Raw genomic sequence first — 5,653 nt, forward strand, 5'->3', positions numbered from 1 at the left:
GTCTGTAGATGAGGGTTTCTCTGAGGGTGATGTTGGGATTGGTGTGGATCTGTAAGTGCATGTGTTCGACAGTGCTGAGGGTGTCATCGGTTTTGGTTGATACTCTGAGGGTGTACTCTCTTGGCATCATCATTAGCTACTGTGACATTAAAGTCCTAATTGCCCGATCCATAACATAGCTCTCACTGTTTCAAGGATTGATTTTTTCAAAATTCTTTTACTAATATGAAATAATAAGGTGAGCCAGTGCAACCACTGCTAGAAAGTGCTAGAAGAGAGGATTTTCCATCTTCCTTGCCAGCAATATCATTGTGCATCCTCTTCTACATAGTCTAGCTGTGAGGTGTGGCCTCTATCTATAAATTAGCATATGCAAGTCTTGTACATCTTCATGATCTTCTAAACTCTGATGGGCCTGAATGAGGCTAACCTAATGCTTTTCTCAGATGCTCAGAATTCCAGATCATTTCTTCAGATCCCATCAGTATCAGTGTGGAGCCATCATCACAATGATAGGAAATACTTTGATTAGGGTTACAAGCTTGTCAGCTTTTTTGTTAGATACTTTCGCTCTTTAACAATTTGTCAAGTAGGTTTCTCTTAGCTGAGAAACCCATTTTATTTGTTAAAAACAGATTTAGATGTGTTGTTTGTTGTCCCAATTTATATGTTTTAAAATGTGTTTCTTTTTTTTAATAATATGGTATGCTATGTTTGTGTACAACTTGCTATTATTCTGTATGTACATATTTAGTTCGTACTTCATGGATCTCCTGTTTTGCAATTTAGTTGTTTATAATTAGCTAACATATGAATTAAAAAAATCTATTCAACTATTATTAGGGGCTCACATTCTTGGTCCTCCTATGAAATGATAATGTGTATAGGAGCAGTTTTCACTGGAAGAGAGGCCATCCAATATTACTTACCTGTAAAATCTAATTGCTTGCTCTTCAAAGTAGTTTTCGAAAGGCGTGCCTTCTGTCTATAAAATAGCATATTGAATACTGCAACCACTGTGAGATCTTCCTAAAATCTGTTGACATGAAGCAATTAAATAATTTTTTTTGATTAGTCACTGTTCTACAATTGTTCTTCACGCCCAGTTACAGATTGCAGCATCTATGTATTGCCACCATCACATGGTTGTGGTTGAATTAGTTAGTTACCACAGGTCTTTTTTTATTTTGAAAGGCAGGTTTCTCTTAATGTAGTACTCCATTTCATTTGTAATTCATGATTATGTTTAGTCGCCCAAAACCATGCATGATCCTATCTTCCTGGAATATTGAGGGAATCTCATCAAAAATAAAGTCCACAGAATGGTCATCATTTATTGAGGAAACTGATGTCTGGTTATTTTAGGAGACGTGGTCCATAGATAAAGTCTACTATCCAGTATACCTACATTTTTCAAAAGCCGCAACGAGAGGTCCGAGGGGTAGACCAGCTGGTGGGCTGACTTGCTGGGTGAGACAACATGAGGGGATAAGGGTGGATGAGTTATCTATAGATAGCCCCGACATCATGGTCATACGGGTTAGATCACCGAAAGGCCTTTACATAACGTTATTTAATGTCTACTCTTGGGGTAAGCCGGGTGGCAGGGGTTCAAGTGTTGTTACAGTCCTTGAAAGTTATCTGGAAAATGTTGTAGTCACTAGCAACTTGATTATTGCGGGTGACTTTAACTGTAGTTTTGAATCCCTGGACTCAGAAGACGGCAGGCTCAGTGAAGATGAGGATGTGCTATGGGGCGTTCCCCAACTAGATTTACAACCCATAAGGAAATGGACCGAGGCCGCCTTACAAATGAAGGGCCTCTGCCTGGAAAGGGGTTTGAGGGCAGCTAATGGGAGGATGCAGTCCGACAGGTCGGGTGCAAATACCTTTGATAATGGTAGAAACAGTAGTCGTATAGACTACATTCTTATTAATGTTGAATTTTGGTCTTCAGTACTAGACATGGAGGTTCGGCAGAGGCCGAAAAGTGACCACAACCCGCTGGTTTTAAAAATCAATGACAGAAGTTTTTGTTGCTCAAAACAGAGGGAAGGTGAACTTGTTATTGGAGCGGTCACCCTCACCAATTATCTGAGAAGAGTTTGGTGGGCAAGGATTGCTACCAACCATGGTGATCTGGCGCAGTTGAGGGACATGGTCTCGGGGTCATTGTTCAAACTCTCTGTCTGTATGTCCCAGGAGGAGCTAAATGTTAACCCACCGGGTGTTCACAAAGAACTTTTCAAGAATCTGAAAAAGTTCTTCATCAGAAAAAGCTCTAGTAAACAGGATAGACCCTCGAAGCCAAGTACCTGGTATAACAATGCTTGTATGAAGGCCTACAAAGTCCTTGTGAAATCCATTAGATCAAGGGTTCAGGGTAATATTAAACAGAATAGAGCAAACTATAAAGCAGTACAGAAACAGGCAAAGAGAGAGCGGGACGAAGAAAGATGGCAGGACCTGTTATTGGCATGTAACAGGAGGAATTTGACCCAATTCTGGCACTTAGTTAAATGGGGCAACAGTACGCAGTCGCAGACACCGAGTAACCACGTTGCCCCAGAAAAATGGGTGACATATTTTGAGGCACAGTTCAAGTCCACATATTGCAGCGAGTAGCCCCCCCAGCTCATTTTAGCTAATGAACCACTGAATTTTACCAGCACTGAGGTTGAGTCTGTGTTAAAAATAGCACCGAGTGGTAGGGCTCCGGGGCCTGACTGTGTTCCTGCAGATTTATTCAGACAAGATAAAGATCTATGGATTCCATATTTAAAGTTTCTAGCAAATGCTATAGCAAATGGTGCCCCGCTTCCGGAAACATGGTCTGGCGCTGAAATACTGCGATCTACAAGAAGGGGGACCATTCCGAACCAGCAAATTATAGACCTATCAGTCTTATAGATGCAGTGCAGAAGATCGTAGCCAGACTATTGCTTGGGGGAATACAGGGTTGGATGACCGAAACTAATATTTTAACACCATTACAGGCAGGGTTTCGGTCGCACACAAGCACCCTCGACCAGGCCTTTTGGTTTGTACTAATCTATTGGAAGGAGGTGGTCATAGGTTGGGGTACGCTCTTTGCGGCCTTTGTGGACTTAAAATCTGCATTCGATCTTGTTCCAGGTCTGGTGGCTATTTTTGTTAAACTTCACAAATCGACCTATGCACAGGTTCGTTGGGGAAAACCAGGCGAGACCACAGAGAGGTTTATGGTGTCCAAAGGGGTTCGACAAGGGTGTGTGCTGGCACCCACATTGTTTTCTTCATTCATAAATGGGGTAGTCCAGTACTTCTTAAACCACCCAACTGATGCACCAATGTTAGCTGGTATGAAAGTACCATTGCGCATGTTCGCGGACGACATCCTGTAGTAAACTAAGCTTGAAGCCTCAAGTGGTATTTCTGGCACTAAAACACACGCAGCTAGCCGGTGCCCTGATCAAGGAACACAGGCTTTCCCAAACCAAGCCTATCGCCCCCATATTAAAAATATACACAATCAAAATTAGCCCAGCCATACTATATGGTGCTGAATTATGTGGCTTTGGTCATTTATCTCCACTTACTAGAGCCCAAAACAAGTTTGCGAGATCGCTAGCTGGCCTTCCGCAATCATCTCCTCTATTACCCCTCTTACTTGACCTGAGTTGTCACACCATTGAAGGTGTAGCGCGTTATATACCTTTCGCATTATGGAGTCGTCTCTGGATTACACCAGAACTCTCCATGTATGCCAAGGCCCTCCTGGAAGTGAGGAGTTTGAGCCCCTCATACAAGATCCCATGGCTGAATAACATCAGTTCCTTACTGTCTAAAATGGGGATGAGCACCCTTTGGGAACATCCTGAGGTTATGGAATTTCGACCAAAGAAGACCTATAGAGCAGCATACAGGGAAAAGGTCAAAATCAAGAGATACTCTTCCCACATAAAGCAGTCATTGTCGAGGGATTTCCTTGATATTAAGGACGAGGCCATTTTGGAAGCCTACTGGGATCTTATCACTAAGCCCCATGATTGGAAGCTTTACCACCAGTTCAGAATAGGCAGGCTGCCATTAAGATGTTTTTTACAAATAAATGGAATTCTGCCAGATGTGACAAGTGTATATTTTGTCAGGAACACAATGAGAACATAGATCACTTTATTTTTGCTTGTCCTGCCTACCATCTGCCTAGGTTAAAATGGCGTAAACCAGTATGCATGTCCATGAATACAAGATCGGCGATGGTTGTAAGAAGAATCCTAAAATCAGACACCACCTCCCTCACTGTGATTGGTGTGACAAAGGTTTTAAGCTGGGCATGGGCCATTCATAACAAAAAGGGGGGTAAAGTAGTATATAGAGTAAAGATGGGCCCTACCTTATAGGAGCATGAATTATGATCTGTATTACCCGGTTACTGTAAGGCAGATAACCTGTTTCCTTTAAAAGCACTCGTTGCTGAAATAAGACTGCATGTTGTATTTATATATCAAATTTACTTTTTAAAATCCCGTTTTAATATGTATATATACTTATTTATTAATATATGATGATTTGGAGTAGCAATTTTATTAATATTTTTCCATATATATGATGTATTTTAAGTGAAGGAGTCTTGTTTTACCCTTGGATGATCTTTGTCTTTTATGATAAATAATCAAAATAAAGACTTTATTGAATTGAATTGAATTGATATGCATTAGCTATAAATAAGAAAATAATGTTTTTGAGTGTTCCTATGCATTCTTTCAATAGATGTAGCTGTGTTCCCTTATGTAATCTTTTTTTTTTTTACTTGCGAATAAGCAAGGGCGAATTTTGTGAATCTGGCGTTCGCGAATTTTGCGAATTTGCGAACTCGCAATCCGCAAAATCCGCAAATTCTCGCGAATTTGCGGATTTTTTTTGTGTGTTCGCAAGGATTTCTGCCAGTTCGCAAGGATTTCTGCCAGTTCACGAGGGTTTTGTACCGGTTCGCAATTGCGAACTTACATGTCGGCTCGCAACGGTCACGATTATGTTGTTTCTACGTCTGGTTCATCATCACAGGTTCCCAGCACCCTCTGTTTCACCCCTGCCACCCTCTGTTTCACCCATGCCACCCTCTGGTACATCAATGCCACCCTCTGGTTCATCATCACTGTAGATTATGGGGGGGAAAAGCAAGCACACCTGCCTGCTTCAACTGACATGAATTAATTTGGGGTTGATTTATTAATGTGTCACTGTCTTAAAATTCCAGTCTGGCACCTGCTTCCTTATCTGTAATTTGCTTTCTGTTGCAGTGCAACTTTTTTTTCCAGGACCTTTGTGGCCGACTTGTAGCTATTCTATGAGCCTTCTGTGAGGGTCAGAGCAGGGTCATACAATTGTTGCAACTAGCAACTGAACTCTGGAGGGGCCCTTGTCAGGAAGCACTACAGGGAATGGTTACTAAGGATGAGTTTGAACTTTTGAACCTGCTGAATGCTTTCACTATTGCAAAACTCGTTTTTCTGCAGAACAGCATTACAGCAACTGTAATGCCCCAAACAAGCTTATATGAAAAAGTTGATTTCTAATCCAAAAGTTATCCAAAGAAAATCAAAAGGCCTCAAATCCAAAAAAGTGCAGGCAAATGTCAACCTGAGGAGTTATTCTGATAAAAATCATAATT

The 5,653-nt window shown here is 41.3% G+C and overlaps 1 non-coding gene across 1 annotated transcript; it reads left to right on the forward strand.

Moving 5' to 3' along the window:
* The first annotated feature begins 559 nt into the window (after positions 1 to 559).
* LOC147683863 (U7 small nuclear RNA) lies at positions 560 to 617 on the forward strand. Its single transcript, XR_015301919.1, has one exon. It is a non-coding gene; the product is annotated as a U7 small nuclear RNA (small nuclear RNA).
* Positions 618 to 5,653: the final 5,036 nt, after the last annotated feature.

The sequence above is a fragment of the Lissotriton vulgaris genome, chromosome 11 (assembly GCF_964263255.1).
Source record: "Lissotriton vulgaris chromosome 11, aLisVul1.2, whole genome shotgun sequence".
NCBI lineage: Eukaryota > Metazoa > Chordata > Amphibia > Caudata > Salamandridae > Lissotriton > Lissotriton vulgaris.